The sequence below is a fragment of the Cavia porcellus genome, unplaced genomic scaffold (assembly GCF_034190915.1).
Source record: "Cavia porcellus strain 051 isolate PalLab524CR breed Dunkin Hartley unplaced genomic scaffold, mCavPor4.1 scaffold_6, whole genome shotgun sequence".
In the NCBI taxonomy this organism is placed as follows: domain Eukaryota; kingdom Metazoa; phylum Chordata; class Mammalia; order Rodentia; family Caviidae; genus Cavia; species Cavia porcellus.
Window position 1 is genome coordinate 58,034,410 of NW_026947489.1, and position 19,328 is coordinate 58,053,737.

The 19,328-nt window shown below is 42.3% G+C and overlaps 1 protein-coding gene across 6 annotated transcripts in view; it reads left to right on the forward strand.

Moving 5' to 3' along the window:
- Positions 1-19,328, forward strand: part of Cct8l2 (chaperonin containing TCP1 subunit 8 like 2) — a 75,457-nt gene that overhangs the window by 26,893 nt on the left and 29,236 nt on the right. The window lies entirely within an intron of this gene.

The window sequence follows — 19,328 nt, forward strand, 5'->3', positions numbered from 1 at the left end:
AGCATAACGAAAAAGCCAGATCACTATGATAATACAACTCCCAATGGGTTGCTAGAGAAGCATGTTTAAAAAACACGGATAATTGCCTGGCGTGGTGGCTCACACCTGTAATCCCAACACTCGGGAGGCTGAGGCAGGAGGATCATTGTGAGTTCGAGACCAGCCTAGGCTACAAAGTGAGCTCAAGGCCAGCCTGAACTGCACAGCGAGACCCTGTCTCAAAAAGACAAAAAAAAAAAAAAATGGCTTATCAAATATATTCACTTTACACAAAGTTCATAATGAAATCTGAAACTTTTCCAATTTACCCAGATTCATTCTCTGCACCCCATTTGGAAAATAATGCTTCTGCTGCTGTGTTTTCTACAGTAATCCCAAATACCAAGGACTCAGGTTGGAAATGATCCTCCTCTTTCCCCTCTCCCAAGGAAACCAAAGCATAGTGACATCAGACTGTATCCACAAGTATCCTGCTTGCCAATTATAGAAGAGACAGGCACAGAAAACCCAGCTCATAAATGCAATACGCGCACAGCTTTTAACTTTTTACTCTTGAAAGAATTGAGGCAGAGCATGCCTTGATGATGGAGTCCAGGGTCCATATACTCTTGGTTGCTTAGATAATATAATTCATGGTACCAGGAGATGTAACCCATCTCGCTGGCACATGTCTATCATCAGCACAATTCCTACATTTAGAATTTTAAGACATTACATTAGAATTTAAAGACACTGATTTCAGAACAAGCTCAGAATAATCAAGATAGTGAGGATGAAAACTTACAAGCTATTACTCAGGAAATATTATCTGGCATGGGCAGATATGCTGATTTAAAAGTTCAGGGGCTGGGGATTTAGCTCAGCAGCATAAGCGCCTGCCTTGCAAGCAGGCAGTCGTGAGTTCGACCCCTGGTACCGATAAAAACGAAAAAGACAAAAAAAAAGAAAAGTTCAAGAACACGCCCTGTCCCTTCTTTTCACACAGTGCCAAGAACTATGCCGAGCACCGCTTTCTGTCCCAGCAGATGGTACACCTAAAAAGTCATTCACCCAGATATTCCAAGGTCCTGCAGAAGCTTACACCCAGTTTGTAGCTGGATTGTAGGAGGCTATATAAGTAGACAGATTTCTCATGACAATGCAGCTAAACAACTCCTTCATCAATTAGCATATGAGAACTCCGGTGAGGAGTATAAACAAGCTTTAGCCTCAGTGCTTCATACTAAAGACTTATCTATTTACAAGCATGCCAGAATATTGGATCTACCACTCACACTTCTGCATTCATGGCACAGGCTGTATCTCAACATCTAGCCCAGAAGGCTGATATGACTAAGGGCTGGGGATTTAGCTCAGTGGTATAAGTGCCTGCCTTTCAAGTTCGACGTCATGAGTTCAATCCCGGTACTGATTAAAAAAAAAAAAGGCTTATATGATCAACTGTTTTAATTATGGCAATCAAGGACACGCTTGCCAACACTGCCCAGAGCCTATAAAGGCACCAGCTCCCACAGCTATGCATACTAGTACTAGACCAGGCTCAAGTTTATCATGTAATCTGTGCCCACATTGCATGAAAGGTTTTCAATTGGCAAAAGATTGTAGGTCTAGATTCCATAAGAATGGCACAACCCTGCTCCAGGGAAATGGAGAGTCAGCCCTTTCCTGAGGCCAGGCATAAACTCAAGGGACAGTATCAAACCATGTCCTACTGTCCCATGCACAGTTGAACCAGTTGTATCTGGTCCAAACCAAACAAACATCAGATGAGTACAAGGGGTGATATTAAATCCCTCCTGTAAGGAACCACCCAGAGTGCAACCTTAGATTTACCAGCAGCTTCCTGCATTCATTTGTTATGGGGGAGAAACCAGTTTTAATTCCCACTGGAATCTATGGGACACTGTCAGAAGGGACCATGGGGTTAGTTAGTAGAAAATCAAGCTCAATTACTGAAGGCCTTACTATAATTCCTACTATTATAAATAGTGATTGTCATCAAGAAATATCAGTGGTGATGTGTTCTACCAACATATGGGTGATTGAACCTGGTGATCTGATGGCTCAGATTTTATTCTTGCCACAATCAGTTCACCTCCTGCTCTCTACCCCTCACACAAATCTGATAAAGATAAGTACCTGAGCAGAGAAATTTATTTTTCTCAGTCTATTACTGCTTGTAGACCTACTTGCACTATTAAATTAAATGGAAAATCCTTTACTGGAATGATGGATACAGAAGCTGATGTCACTATAGCCAATAGCCAGTCTTGGCCATCTGCTTGGCTGACTAGATCTGCCTCCACAGCTCTAAGCCTGAGGAGACTTAGGCTCCCCTCAGTCTGTATTGCAGAGTGCTGTGCCACTTCCATATATTGGCTCTGATGGGCAAACAGGCATTATAACACCATTTATTACACCCATCCTCATCAATGTATGGGGAAGAGAGACCTTATGGAAGAGTTATTTCTGCCCCTCACAAGAGCATATCACCCACTAACAAGAGGAAGGCTAAGATGGAAAGTCAAGAAAACAATGGTTTGAGTAAGAACTTACAGGGTTGTATACTTCCCGTTGAGCCTTTAGTAAAACAATGTAGATCTGGAACTGAATATAAGTTAAATCTATAGCGAGGGCCATTAGCACTTCTCCACCTATTTCTGCACTGCTAGATCAAGAGAAAACTACAGAGCCAAAAAGGGTTCCTCAGTGCCCCCTAACTCAGGAGAAGTTAAAGATCTTATTGACATTAGGAAAGGAGCAGCTACAGTTAGGTCACCTCAGGCCATTCGTTAACTCATGGAATGCTTCTGTGTCTGTAATTCCAAAAAGATCTGGTAAGTGGAGGTTAATACAAGACTTGAGAGCTATAAATGCTTGAGTGTTGCCAATGGGGGCATTTCAACCTGGTCTACCTAGAGTTACTGTAATCCCACAGCACTGGCCTATGGTTGTTACTGATCTTTTTTTTTTTTTTTTTTTTTTTTGGTTGTTACTGATCTTGAAGGCTGCTTTTTTAACATCTCACTCTCTCCTCAGGATTGACCTTTTTTTTGCACTTTCAGTACCTAGCATTAATGTTGATGAGCCAGCCAAACATTTTCAATGGACCAGGCTTCCATAGGGAATGGCAAATAGTGGCACACTGTGCCAGTTGTCTGTAGCACAAGCTTTGAAAAGATGCAGAACTCAATTCTCTCAAGCTTATATTATCCACTACATGGATGACATCTTACTTGCTATGTCCTCTAAATCTAACTCACTGATGCTATTTGAAGAAGTTAAGAGAGATTTATTGCTTTTGGCCTTCAACTAGTACCCAACAAAGTACAAATGATAAGTCCTTACAGTTATTTGGGCTCTGCTGTTTCTGAGAGGGTAATTAAACCACAGAAAATTCAGATGAGGATAGATAATCTACAAATTTTTAATGTCTTCCAAAAACTGTTAGATATTAATTTGCTTAGGCCCAAATTAGGCATAGCAACCTATCAGTTACAAAATTTATATAATATGTTTCAGGGTGATAAAGATTTAAACTCTCCCTGGAAACTCACAGAAGTGGCCAGACAAGAACTGAAATTAGCTGAACAATGTCTGCATTCTAGGCAAAGTTCTAAAGTTGATATTACTTGATCTCTTTATCTATCTGTGTTACAGATGCTCCATTCTCCTACAAAAATGTTAGGACAAGTGGATTCATAAGATTCTGTCTACTGTGGAATGACTATTCTTGACAAATCAAGTAGTAAAAACTCTCCAGTTATATGTAGAACAAACAGCAGAAATAGTGATTATGGGAAGAAATTGAGCATGGCAGCTCTTTGGACTTGATTTGGCAGTCATTGTAGTACCAATAGATGCTAAACAGAGACAGACATCACTCCAAACTGCCCTGTTCTGGCAGGTAGCATTTGCTCAGTTCATAGGGACAATAGATAGTCACTACCCTACTGACGCTCTTTTACAGTTCTTCCTTTGCACTTCTGTTATTCTCCCAAAGGTCACTCATTTCAAGCCATTGACAAGGACTCTTACTTTACAGACGGTTCTTCTAAGGGGAAAGCAGTTATCTGGAGCTGCTTCTTCCAGTGCTTCTTCTCTACAAAATGGGATTCAGCACAGCACTCAGAAATCAAGGCTACTCTGTATGTTTAAAAATTCACAGACAAACCCCTTAATATATTATGTGACTCCTCTTACGAAGTATATCTGACCCAAAAGATAGAAGCTGCCTCTATTTACTGTATCATTGAGTCTACTTTAGTACAACTATTTTTAAAACTACAGAAAGCTATACTTAGGGTTGGGTATTTAGCTCAGCAGCATAAGTGCCTGCCTTGCAAGTGTGTCATCATGAGTTCAACCCCAGATACCAAAAAAAAAAAAAAAGAAAGAAAGCTATGCTTAACAGAACTGCTCCATTCTTTATCAATCGTATTAGAGCCCATTCTAATCTCCCAGGGTTGTTATCATGGGAAATCATAAAGCAGATTCTTTTGTCAACTTGATATTCACTTTTGACAAAGCAAAACAATCCCATGAGTTTTTTCATCAAAATTCTAGAGCTCTGAAAAAGGAATTTAAAATCACCAGAACTCAAACTAGACAGAGAGTGCTGTAATATCCTTCCTGCCAGCTCATTCCAAGGCCTGTTCCTCAATAGGGCCACAATCCTAGAGGTCTTAGAACCAATCAGTTTTGGCAAATGGATATTACCCACATAGCCTCTTAAGTATATTCATACTTTCTCACATATGATCCATGCCACCTGTCATTCAGGTGAACAAAGTCAACATGTCATACAGCTTTGTGTGTCAGCATTTGCTACATTAGGAGTGCCCCAGAAAATAAAAACTGATCATGGTCCTGCCTATTTCTGCAGGCATTTCAGAGTTTTCTTGATAACTGGAATATAAAGCATGTTACAGGGATTTTATGTAATTCCCAAGGTCAAGCAATAATTGAGGGCACTTATCTTAAATTAAAAAATCCGATAGCTAGACGAAAGAGATATACAAGTTCAGCACTCCTCAAATGTGTTTAAACTTTGCTACATAGGTTCTAAACTTTCTGAATCCTGCTCCTAATTCTGATTTGCCACCAGCCATGTTACACTGAGCACAAGAATCTACCCACTCTCAGGGATCTTTAGCCCTGTGGTTGGGCAGGCCCTCTAAACGCATGTTTGTCATGGTCCAGCATCACTCTTAAATTGGGGCAGAGGACATGCACGTATTCTCACAGGAGACAGAGAAATATTATGGATTCCATCCTGAGTGGATATGTCCGTGGACCAGCCAGCTCCACAGGGGATCGTCAGCATCAGGCTCAAGCACAGAGAGACCTTGAACTGCTGGTTCACATCTCCTAGCACCTAAGCATCAGGAATCCCCCTATTACCCCACAGAAGAGGACTCCCTACCATCCATCAGAGCAACACCTTGACCAGAATTCAATCCACCTATGCAAAACATTGAACCCTCTACCAAAACTGCAAATAATGAACCTGGAAGCACATTGTCCACTGCCCAGGGAAGACCTGCAACATGCCATTCACCAGACTTGCCACTTAATTAACAACCAAGGTTTAGTCCAATCATCTGAAAAAATTTTTTTTTGCAATGCATGCTCTCCCAACTGCTGCAGTGTTTACCACCTAGACATGGATAAAATTGTCTGTAACATCTGTCCCATGAGCAGGAACAGTTACACATGGCTATAAAAACAGTTTTGCCATCAGATATGACTAGCCTATCAATATGGCTATCAGAACAATAATGAGTAACCTGTATAATTGGAAAGTCCAATCAGATCATCAGCTTACAGCCCACATAAAATGGTTTGTTTCTTTTAATTCTTATTACAAAAGATCTCAGTTAACTGACCTACAAAAATGTTCTAACTAATCTATTCATACTTAAAAATATGAAAACTAGGGGCTGGGGATTTAGCTCAGCGGCATAAGCACCTGCCTTGCAAGCAGGCAGTCGTGAGTTCGATCCCTGGTACCGATAAAAGAAAAAGACAAAAAAATATATGAAAACTATAAAACAGTCATCATAATACAAAGTGGCCAAATAGATTTGAGTGCACTCTGATTTTATAAACTGTTTTGCGTGTCTTTGTTTTGTCTGTCTATTCTGTAACAGCTGGTATAATTGAGCTAAAATTTTTTTCCTTTTTTTTTTTTTTTTTCAATTTTGAATTTTTTGAGGGCCGCTTCAGGCTTGGGGAAACTATTGGACAGGATTCCAACTGATGAATAAGGAAGTAGCTGCCTGGCAAAATTTTTCCAGTCCTTGTTCATTAGTAAGGGAGCCCCAATAATCTACATAGCTTTTTGGGAGATACCCCAATACATTTTCTTTAAAATATGTTATTGTGATATGCTCACCCTGGTCATTGTCAAAAGATTTAAGTTTCTAGGCAGTAAGATTCTTATTTAAAGGTGTTCTCATACAAAGGTTTCATAGCTATGACAATTAATTGTTACTAACCTCATGATGTATCAAATGTACTCCTGCCTCCAGATGTGCAGGTCTCCCAAACTGTAAAACAGGGACTATTGATGATGACAGATTTTGTTTCAGATTCAGACCTTTGCTGGTAATGAAAACTTAGGAGATGTGCTTTCCACTAAAGGTCAGTAAGTTAGATAAAAGCTTCCTATGCATTAGGTAGGGATGATTGACTAAAAGGGGTATTTTATATCAAAATGGAAATTCATGTTGTTACAAAAATGTGATAACTGTCATGATACAATGATATGTACAGTTTTGATTAATTTCCTGTTAAAATGTGTAACTGTTAACATTCTACAGGGTTTTAAATGCCATGACATCCATTGGTTGATGGAAATAATTGGTTCTATGTTATGTTGTAAGATGTTTGATATTCAGAGAAGTAGTAATGTTTAGCTTACTGCCTTATCACACTGTAATATTATCAGTCTTTTCTTCTGGGTGTTCAACAACTGAGATTTGCAGACCAGAAGCTAGAAAGATGGACAGGCTAAGACCAAAGCTGTAGCCCTCTGAGGCCAATGAGGACCCAGGTCATAAAAGAACCTCAGCTCCGACATCCTGCATTCCGTGAATCCCAGATCTTTTGAGCAAGGAGACTGTGGGACCACAGTGGAAAGTGATCATCAGAGTGTAGTATGCCTAGGGAGAATCACCAGGAGAGAAACGTCTCACAAGCTTCCATGGAAAGAATTTGGTCAAGCGATGGCCATGATTTATCCAATGGTTGACACTGACTGACGTGCTAAGAGGTGCTGTGCTGGTTCCAAAGTAACTCCTGAAGAGACTCAGCTGACCTTAGTAGACAGCAAAGAAGGAAAATTTATTAACACAGGTCTCACTTTAGCTTGGTCTTAAACAGCCAGCAGTACATACAAAAGATGTATATCTATATGCTGTTTCATCTGCTTCAATTATAGAAACAAAAAGGGGGATATGCTAGGGAGCACAAATTCACAGTGCCTGGTTTTGCATATTTCTCTATGGGATAAAAGGAAGAATTGGGATTTTGGTACCACCCATCTGACATTTCTACATAAGATCATCGATGCCTTCTTAAATCATCTCAGGATTATACTCAAGGACGAGATACTTCTAAGCATAAGATCATCTACACCTTCTAAAATATCTCAGGATTATACTCAGGTCAGCAGACTTCAAACATAAGATTATCTACACCCTCTGGAGTCTGAGTCTTTGGAATTGTAATCCCCACCTATCACTGTATACAACTAATAAAGGGTGGCTACTTTAGGAGTGAAAAGTTCAGATCCAGAGACACTGACTTTCCAGCATTGTTGAAATAGGATAGTTATCTCTGAGTTTTATTTCTCTTTCTGCATTCTTGAGATACAGTTGGGACTCTTGGCCGGGTTCCCGATAATGACAATCAGAACCCTTGGCCAGGATGCTGACAGACCCTGTCGCAAACATGTAAATAAATAAATTTAAAACAGAGATTGACAAATTAAAACAAAAAGATAGATAAGGCTTTACCCAAACTCACCACAAGAAAAAAAAAAAACTTACACCAATACATTTAAAAATGATAAAAGCAAAGTCACAACAGATACCACTGTATCTGGAGGATCTGGAGAAACTATTTGGAAAATTTATATTCCAGTAAATTGGAGAATTTGAAAGAAATGGATGGATTTCTAGGCATATGCCTTACCAAAACTGAACCAAAAATATATTAAAAACCCCAGACAGAACAATGACACTGAAATTGAGATAGCAATAAAAACTACTATGTATGACCAGATGGATTTACTGCTGAATTTTACAGAATTATGGAGAGGAGCTGATACCAGTATCCTTCAGATTTTTCCATGAAATGGAGTGGAAAGGAAACACACTTGGACTCTTCCATAATGTCAAAACAAAAAGAAAAAAATGAGGTACCAGCATCCTTGATGAATGCAGATGCAAAAATCCTCAATAAGATATGGGCAGAATGCAGAGTTGTTAAAACGATCATGTCATGAGGAAGTAGGCTTCATTCCTGGGATCATGGTTGGAACAATGTATGCAAAACAATAAAAGTAAAAAAAAACTCAAAAAGGCTGGGTGTGGTTGTGCACATTTATAATCCTAGCACTCAGTAGGCTGATATAGGAAAATTGCCCCAAATTAGAGGCCAGCCTGGACTCCATAGCAAGATGCTTCCTCAAAAAGTCACCTCCTTCTCCCAAAAAAACCCCAAAACAAATGTAATATACCATATAAATAGAATCAAGGTTTAAAAAAATCACATGATCATCTCAATAGATGCAGAGAAAACTTCTGACAAAATCCATGAGTCCTAAATTATAAACCCTGAGGAAACCCTCAGAACTATGGAAGTGTATGTGACAAACCCACAGCCAACATCATACTGACCAGCATAAACTGAACATATCTCTAAAATCAGGACTGAGCTGGGCATGGTGACGCATGTCTGTAATCCCAGCACTCAGCAGGCTGAGGCAGGAAGATCACTGTGAGTTCTAGGCAGCCTGGGCTACAAAGTGAGTTCAAGGCCAGCCTGAACTACATACAAAACCTTGTCTCAAAAAGGCAAAAATACACAAATAGATAAAATTTTTATTGTACTGGGGATCGAACTCACAGCCTCACACTTGCCAGGCAGGCACTTATACCACTGAGCTAGATTCCTAGCCCCCACTCCACCTTTTTTTTTTTTTTTTTTGAGACAGGGTCTCACTATATAACCCAGGCTGGCCTAGAGCTCATAGATCCTACTGCCTCAGCCTCCTGAGTGCTGGTATTACAGACATGTGCTGCCATGGCTGGCCAAAAGTAGGTAAAAAAAAAAAAAAAAAAAAAAACTAAGATCAGGAAGGAGACAAGAATGTCCACTCTTCTGGGAGTGGCGGCACACCCTTGTAACCCCAGCACACGAGAGGATCACAGTGAGTTTGAGGCCAGCCTGCAGTACAAAATGAGATCCTGTCTCAAAAAAAAAAAAAGGAAGAAAAGAAAAGAAAAACACATAAAAACATTATCCAGAGCAGTCAGGCAAGAGAAAAAAGTAAAAAGATATAAGTAGGAAGGAAGAAGTTAAATGAACTCCATTTGCAGATGATACAATTCTTTACACAGAAACATAAAAAATGCTCCTCTACAAGACTGTTAGAATTGATGGAGGGGAGGGCTGGGGATTTAGCTCAGCGGCATAAGTGCCTGCCTTGCAAGCAGGCAGTCGTGAGTTCGATCCCCGGTACCGATAAAAACGAAAAAGACAAAAAAAAAAAAAAAAAAAAAAAATTGATGGAGGGATTTGGGGCAGTGGCAGGATACAAAGTCAACACACGAAAACCAGTAGTTACTGGACAGTACCAGTGAGCTCAGCAAGAGAGAAATCAGGAAAATAATTCCATTCATGATAGTTTAGATAACTCAATCCCTACCCTAACCAAGGAAATGTAAGACCTTTAGAACAAAAACTAGAATTCCAAGAAGAAAGAGGTTGAAAGGGTATTAAAAATAGAACAGTGTCCCCTGTGCCTCCAATTAACATCACTCAAATGGCAATGTAGGGGCAAGGAATACAGCTCAGTGTTGCAGTGTCTGCCTGGAAAGTGCGAGGTCATGAGTTCCATTACCAGCACCCACCCAAAAATAAATACATAAATAGACAAATAAATCAGTAAAATAGCCCCGTTACCCAACACAGTAAATTTGATGAGGCTAGCAAAGCTTCTGCAGGACAAAGGAAGTAGTTGGGAGAGTGCAGAGGCAGCCTGCTAAGAGGGAGGCCTGTCCAGGTCAGCTGGGGAGCCTCGGAGAGCCCTCAGAGAGCTGAACACTGAAATCACCTCTCACCTGGCTCTACCCTCCTGGGTGTCTTGGCAAAAGGTGGGAAGATGGATGTGAGTGTGAACTGCTGCAACATTTGTCACCCTGCTGATCTCGAGGGGTGATGGGGTTGATTGGGCAGACTAAGGCAGTGTCCCCTACCTCACTGATGGTCCATGCTGTCACTGCTGAGTCTGCACACTCGGTAGAGAAGGACCAAAGATGCAAAGGCATTGGATATTGTAATACAGCAGTGCAATTCCCAAGAGTGAGTCCATCAACAAACAAATGGGTGAAAAAAAAAAGTGATACATGCATATGTATAGATAAATAGACATAAAAATAGATATATACGATGGAATTTTATTCAACTATAAAAAGGATGAATCTGAGTAGTTTGTAGGAATGTAGACAGATCTAAAAATCATAATGTTCAGTGCAATAAATCTGAGACATCAAGAAAAGCTTTTTTGGGTGGGGATGGTGGCACTGGAGTCCCAGCGCTTGGGAGGCTGACAGGAGGACCACTGCAAATTCCAGGCCAGCCTGGGCTACATGTGGGACCCTGTCTCAAAAATAATTTGTTTTCAGTGCTGGAGAATGAACCCAGGGCTGTCACACTGAGCTACGCCCTTAGCCTTTTTCTATTTGTATTTTTTTATCTCACTTTTTTTTTTATCTTTTTCGTTTTTTTTTATCGGTACCAGGAATTGAACTCACAACTGCCTGCTTGCAAGGCAGGTGCTTATGCCATTGAGCTAAATCCCCACCCCCTTTCTATTTGTATTTTAAGACAGGGTCTTGAGAAATGGCTGAATTGCCCAGGCTGGGCTTGAATTTTCAACCCTTCTGCTTCAGCATCCTGGAGTGCAGGGATCACAGACATGCACCACCACTGCCCAGCTCAGACACTAAAACCTAAATATCATGATTTCCCTCATATGAGAAAGTATATATATAAATTAAAGAGTAAAATAAAAATGAAGTTTTTGGAGTAGGGAGAAGGGATCAAACCTTAAACCAAATTCAGATGAAGTAAAAGTGTTTTCCAATATGAGCCAGTTCTGGAAGTTTACGCTTGTGGTCTAGGTCCCAGAGAAGGCAAGTGCGTGGTCGTGAGTTTAATCCCTGGTACGGGTTAAAAAAAAAAAAAAAAAAAAAAAAAAAAGTTGTCTCAAACCAGGGCTTGAAGATTCAAAGGACCAGGAGGGTGGGGCAGGTTGTAGTGGGGGCCACAGAAGGTGGTAAGAATCATGGTGAACTACAGTCCCTCTGGGGAACCATTTTCATGTGACAAAGTAGAACAAGAGTTGCCTCATCTTCCACTTCCCCAGAAAACTGCATATTGAGGTTTTTTCTTTCTTGGTACCAGGGCTCGAACTCACAGCCTTGTGCTTGCCAGGCAGGTGCCATGCCGCTGAGCTATATCCCTGGCCTCCACACTGAGATTTTGATATGACATTTCTAGATCACTGAATTTTAAATTTGTTTTTATATATGTATGTATTTTTTGAGACAGGCTGGCCTGGAACTCTCTGTGAGCCTCCTGCCTCAGTCTCCCTAGTGCTGGGATCATAGGCCTGTGCCACCACCCTGGCTTGTTTATGAAACATGAGAGAAAACATGATATTTATATACAATGGAATATTTCTCTGCCATGAAGAACAGTAAACTTGCGTCATTCATAGGAATAGGAAGGCATCTTGAAGCCATGGGAAATGTAAATATCACCTGGCTTCTCTTACAGCAGAAACCTAAAATAAGAGCAGAACGGGCTATCATGTCTCTTCAGAGCCCACTCTATGATGTAGTATGGATTTAACATTTTTTTCTTCCTTTTTCCTGCTTTTACTTGGCCCAGACTTGCTTTGCAGAGCCTGTTTTTTCCTACCTTTAATAAATGTGAAACTTTACCACCATTTTAAAAAATAAACAAATAAATCCGGGCATGGTGGTGCATGCCTGTGATCCCAGCACTCAGGAGCCTGAGGCAGGAGGATCGCTGCAAGTTCAAGGCCAGCCAGGGCTACACAGTGAGTTCAAGGTCAGCCTGAACTGACAGCGAGACCCTGTCTCAACCAATCAGTCAATCAATAAAAGATAGGTAGCAAGCAAGGAGATAGATGCTTTGCAAACGGGAAGAAGACCAAGAGATGGAGGGAAGGAAGGCAATGATGTGCTCTGTTCCCACAAGGAATGTGACCATTATCCACCACAGACATGTACTAATTAGAGTTAAAAGCTGAACAAAACGTGAAAGTGTTTTAAGAAAAAACCCCACCAGGAATACTGACAATCTCCCTCGCCACTCAAACTCCTGAGGACCTTTCTAAAGCGAAGCTCAAACGGAGGGGAATGTTTTGCTACAGAAATGGCTTGCAGCGTGCTCTCCTTTAGACTCACGAACACAAGCCCACGGAAATTCAGAGAGAAGCCTCTACGATTTTCTAGAATCGTTCGGTTTTTAGAGGAGACTCCGGACTCAGTGCACAGAAGAGGAAACTGGATTCCGCAGAGGTTGGGAAGTACGTGGTTTTACAGTGTAGAACCATGAAGACGTGTTGTGCGCAGGTACCCGCTGCCTGTCAGGAATGCAGTAGCTACGTGCTGCAAGCACGGAGAAACAATAAAACACGCAGGACCAGCAGAATCCAAAACCCACCTGGCCTGCGCGGAGAGAGCGCGGGGTGGCTCAGGAGGGAGCGCCTGCCTCAGGGCCTTGGCTTCACCGCTCCCAGGGCTGCGGTCCAAGGCAGGTTGCTTCGACTGTTTCAAACTGTCTTTGCTGACCTGCAGAATAAGCTCACTGTGAGATGTGCCCTGGAGCTGGGCCTGGAGGTGCACACCTGTGCACACCTGTGCGCCTCACCCGGCAGGCTGAAGCAGGGGGATTGCCACAAACTCCAGGCCAGCCTGAACTGCATAGCGAGACCCTGTCTCCAAAAGACAAAAGAGGGGCCGGGGATTTAGTTCAGTGGTATAAACACCTGCTTGGTGAGCACGAGATCGTGAGTTCAATCCCTGGTATGGAAAAAAAGAAAAAAAAAAAAATCTGGCATCGCTAATTCTTCCCATTGGCTCTTTCTCAGCTTTATATAACCAAAGAAATGATTTTTTATTAAGTTGTTTTAACTTGTAAATTTCCTTGGTCAAATATTTGAAACCTGCTAATGTAGTTTCCTTGTCTGCGTCACAGTGAACCACATCTCCGGCCCTCTAAAACCCTTTTTTTTTTGGTACCAGGGATCAAACTCACAAACTTGTGCTTGCCAGGAAGGTGCTTATGCCACTGAGCTAAATCCCTGGCCCTAAAAACATTTTTAGTTTGAAATGGAGTCTTACACAGCTGCTCAGTTGCCCAGGTTGGGCTGGGCTTCTGCCTGACACGGTGGCACACACCTATGATCACATGTGTTCAGGGAGCAGAGCCATGAGGATCAAAAACTGAAGTACAAAACCAGGACTGGTGGCTCACACTGTAATCCCAGCACTCAGGAGGCTGAGGCAGGAGGATTGCCATGAGCTTGAGGCCAGCCTGGGCTACATAGTGAGCTCAGGTCAGCCTGAACTGCATAGTGAGACCCTGTCTCAAAAAACAAAACAACAAAGAAAATTGAAGTACAGCCTGAACAATTGGTATGGGGAGACACTATCTCTAAAAAAAGAACACCATTGGAATCAATCCCAGCACCACCAAAAACAACAGAATACAAAACCAACCCCCCAATCAGTGACAAAAACAAAACACCTCACTCTACAATTTTATTATTCTTATGACTTGATTCCTACATTTGCAAAGTAACTGGTTAAACTGTGACTCACAATTTTTGCATTAAAAACATAATTTATTCTTTCTTTCTTTCTTTTTGGTACCAGGAATCAAACATTGCCAGGCTATTCTTTTTATTTTTATTTATATTTATTATATTTATTTTATATATATATTTATTATATTTTATTTTATTATATTTATTTATTTTGGTTTTTTGAGACAAGGTCTTGCTGTAGTCCTCCCTTGTCTTGTGGCCCAGGCTGGCCTAGAACTTGTGATGCTCCTCCTGCCTCAGCCTCCTGAGCACTGGGATTACTGGCCTGTGCTTTAAATTACAACTTCATGCTGAGCTGGAGCTGGGGAAGAACTGATGAGGACTATTCTCAACTCCCTTTCACTGTAGTATCAGAAACTCTCCCAAGACTCCCCCAAGACTCTCAGGGAGTCTCAGCTCTCAGTTCAGTCGTCCCATCCCCCCCTCGGTCCCCTCTGTGCTGGGCCGTGTGACATTCCAGCCCGGGGCTTTCTTTTTTCTTTTTTTACTTAACTTGTAACTTATTTTATTATTTTTTATTGGTACATTTTAGGTGTACATAATGACAGCATTTATTACAGGGAACTTGTGCTTAGATATAACATATCTTGCTTCTTTTTCCCCATTTCTGTCCCTCCCTTCAACCCTGCTTCCTCTCCTTGATTACAAAAGCTTTGTTTCCTTTTCTTCCTATTCTTGCCTCTTCCTTTCTTTTCTCTTTCCATCCTTTCTCACCCTCCTCATTTGAACATTTTCTTCCCAGTTTCCCACGTGTGTTATACACTTTGGTCCTTATTTATACTTTTGGTCTCTCACACCACAGAAACAATGTGGTATTTACACGTGTGTGTACAATTTTTTTCACTTAAGAGTATACTCTCCAGGAGCATCCACTTAGCTAGAAAGGGCTTGACCTTATCCTTCTTTATGGCAGCATAGTACTCCATTGTATAATAACTTCCACACCTTCTTTATTCATTGGTTGATGGGCACCTGCTTTTACCAACTGTGGTACTGTAAACATGGGTGTGCATGCATGGTTGTGGTCTGATGCTTTTAATTCTCTTGGGAAGATACTTGGGAGGGGAATGGCTTGGTCAAATGGAACTTTTAGATTGATTTTTTTGAGGAATCTCCACACTGATTTCCACAGTGGTTGCTCCAGTCTGCACTCCCACCAGCAGTGGAGAAAGGTTCCTTTTCCCCACAGCCCCCCAGCATTTGTTATTGGTTGATTTCTTGACAATAGTCATTCTTTCTGAGAGATGGAACCTCAGTCTTATTTTAATGTGCACCTCTCAGATGAGCAGTGATGCTGAACATTTTTTTCGTATATATATTTGCCACTTCTACTTCTTCATCTGGGAAGTATCTGTTTATTTATTTACTTTTTTAAGTATCTGTTTATTTCAGATGTCCAGTTTTGGATTTGAGCCTTTAAATTTGGAGGGTCTAATTTTTTTTGAGTTCTTTATCCTACACATTAGTCATTTGTCTGAGGAACAGCTGGCAAAAATTTTTTCCCACTCTGTGGGTTGTCTCTTCACTGTTGGTGGCTTCTTATTTTTGTTTTTACTGTGCAAAAGCTTTTTAATAAAATGAGATCCCCATTGATTCCTTGTGATATTTCCTATGTGATCAGGGTTTTGCTCCATAAAGTTTTTGCTTATGTCTTCAAGAGTTCTGCCTATTTTATCTTCCAGCAGATTTAATGTTTCTTTCTTTCTTTTTTTTTAAATCAGTACTGGAGATCGAACTCACGACTGCACGCTTGCAAGGCAGGCACTTATGCTGCTGAGCTAAATCCCCAGCCCTTGATTTAATGTTTCTGTTTTAATATTCAGATCTTGATCCATTTCGATTTTAGTTTAGTGCATGGCGAAAGATGTGGGTCCAGTTTTTTTGTTTTGTTTTGTTTGCTCTTCTTTGGTACCGGGGATCGAACTCATGACCTTGCACTTGCCAAGCAGGTGCTTCTACCACTGAGCTAAATCCTTGGTGATATGGGTCCAGTTTTAGTCTTCAGCATGTAGCAAATGAATTTTCCCAGCACCGTTTATTAAAGAGACTCTTTCTTCTGGCAAAGGTGTTTGGCTCCTTAGTGGAAGATAAGGTTGCTCAGTGTGTTTAGAGCCATTTCTGCATCTTCTAATCTGATCCACTGACCCACAGATGCTTTGTTGCCAGTACCATGCTGTTTTTATCACAGTAGCTTTGTAGTATGATTTCAAGTCAGGGATTGTGATGCCCCCTGCTTTGCCTTTGTTGCCTAGAACTGCTTTTGTTATTCTAGAGGTCTCTTCTGGTTCCAAATGAATTTTAGAGTTATTTTTTTCTAATTCTGTGAGATTTACTATTGGCATTTCTACTGAGGTTGCATTAAATCTGTGTGACAATTTTGGAAGGCTTGTGTGTGTGTGTGCTTTGTTTGTTTTGTTTTGTTTGAGACAGGGTCATGCTATGTAGTCTAGGCTGGGCTTGAGCTCACTGTGTAGCCCAGGCTGGCCTCAAACTTGTGGCAATCCTCCTGCCTCGGCCTCCCAAGTTCTTGGTTTATAGGTATGCACCACCATGCCTGACACAACTTTGGAACTATTGGCCCAAGATTTTCTGCATGTGGTCTGGGGGCTCAGGGGAGGCTAGGGTTAAGGCTAGTTTCTTTATCCCCAGGACAAGTGCCTGGAACATAGTAGACACTCACTAAACATGTGTGGAAGTTCCCCAGTGATACTGAAGTTTGCCTTTCCCGCTCAGGCTGATGGCTGGCAAGCACTGTACCCACTGGCGTCCTACCCTCTTTCACCTCACGCTTTCCTCAGCTCCCCAGTGTAGCCACTTCTTTTATAGCCAGGGGACAGATAGCTCAACTCTAAGGGGCTTAAAGGGTGATGAGAGGTAGATTCTCCAAAGAAGAAGCTTGACCGGGAGGACCCTGCAGGTCTGGGGCAGCCTGGGTGACAGTGTGGTAAGCACTGACTCCACAGAGTCACCTAGGCTCTGCTCCCCCCGCTCTTCTCTGCCCTTCTTGGGGGGCCGTCTGGCTCCACCGGGCTTCTCAGTGGAGCTCTGAGATCGGAGCAGGTGGGATGAGGTTTTGTTCTGGGCCTCATCAGAGGTGAGAAACTCCCTGGCCAGACTTGGCTCATGTTCACGGCACCGGGTCACCTTTGAGAACTGAGCGGGAATTTTGAGAATTGAACTGCTTTTCTTAACCCAATCGCTGACAGGGCTTTGCTTCTGCAATTTAATTTTTACAAAGAGGAATGGGTCTGGACAGAAGTCAGGGAAGTGCAGGCTGGATGGAAGGAACTGAGACCACATCAGTGACCTTCTCTGAGCCAAAATATGGCTGACCACAGTGGGGATCACTGCGACTTCTCCTGTCCCTCATCAGTCCGCTCTGAAGCTTTAAGGAGTTTTAATGTTTCTTAAAACATCCAGTTCTTGCTGGGGATGGTGGTGTACACTTGTGATCACAGTGCTTGGGAGGCTGAGGCAGGAGGAGACTGTCTCAAAAAGAGAGAGACAGACACAAAGACACAGAGAGACAGAGAGAAAGAGAGAGAAAGCAAGCAAGCTCCAAACAGTACCAGTAGCTGTCCAGGAGCGGAATTCACCTTGAAACTGTTAAAGGCTGGTGGTCGGAGCTCTCTCTACTCCTCTAAATGTGAGCTCATTGCCTGAGTGTCTATTTGGTGATCTGTTAAGGTTCCCCAAGTCCAGCGCCCCACTGAGAGGACACAAAGGTGGTCCCTGCTTTTCACATCACACCTTGTAAGGACTCCAGTCTGTATGCAGGATGCAACATTGCTCCCATAGTGCAGGCTTTTGAATCAAAAAGAGAAGTTTGTTCACCATCTGAAACAACTCTACTTTTGAAGTGTCAGCTGTCACCCTCAGTGGTTAGGGCAGAGATGGCTGGGGTGAGAGCCGGGAGCCAGAGCTGATGGCGCGGGTGGCACCCAGGTAGCTCGGCCTCTCTTGGACTCAGCAACTCTGACCAGGGTGAGTGCAGAAAAGCGTTTTCTTTTCTTTTTTCTTTTTGTCTTTTTCCTTTTTATCGGTACCAGGGATCAAACTCACGACCGCCTGCTTGCAAGGCAGGCCTTATGCTGCTGAGCTAAATCCCCAGCCACCCAGAAAAGCATTTTCACAGAACAGCGGGAAAGCACAGCCATGCCATTTACGCGACCCCTTCCCTTCCCCTGCTGGAGAAATGTTTACAAATTTATGAATCAATCTATGAATGGATTTGTAAACCAGGCACGGTAATCCTGTAATCCCAGCTCAAGGGAGGCTGAGGCAGAGGATTGCTATGGGTTCATGACCAGAATGGGCTGCATAGTGAGTTCAAGGCCAGCCTCAACTAGATAAGCAAGAACTGGTAAAAAAAAAAAAAAAAAAAAAAAAAAAAATTGTAGTAGTGTAAGAGAAAAACCATCTCTAAAGTTCAAAGGCAAGTGTGATCAGTGTAAATATCCATTCATGATAAGAAGTTCTAGAAGATTGGTGGGGGAGAGAATTTCTTGAGATGGGTGTGGTGACACACACCTAAAATCCCAGCACAGGGAGGTTTGAGGCATGAGTTTGAGGGCAGTTTCGACTATCCGATGAGACTTTGTCTCAAAAACAAAACCAAACAAACTCCCTCACCAAAAAAGTGGGGAGGGAAGGGAAGGAAGTCCCCGCAGAAAGAATGAAGAGGTATTACACACATGTACCAACTCCCCACGAGGGATGTGGACTAACCAGAATAAAGATTTTAAAAAGTAAAAACCAAAGGGGCTGGGGATTTAGCTCAGCGGCATAAGCGCCTGCCTTGCGAGCAGGCAGTCGTGAGTTCGATCCCTGGTACGAATAAAAAGGAAAAAGACAAAAAAAAAAAAGTAAAAACCAAACAAAACCAGCAGTCTGTTGGGGCTAATGAGAGATCTGGCAGGATCCTCCGATCTGCAGGAGATTTCTCAGTATTCCTCAGCTCAAGTCCAACTAAGAGACAGAAGCTATGCGGTGACTTGGGCAGAGAACGCTGGGCGGGGGAGGACGCTGGGGGCTTGGGCGGCGCAGCCTCTGGGACAGAAGAGCTGGGGACGCCTCTGCCGGGCGGGGTCCCCTCCAGTCTCCCACTGCCTACCTTCCTTCTGGGGGCAGGATTTTCTGGGCCCAGACTGGCCTGAATCCCAGCTCAAGGGCTCCT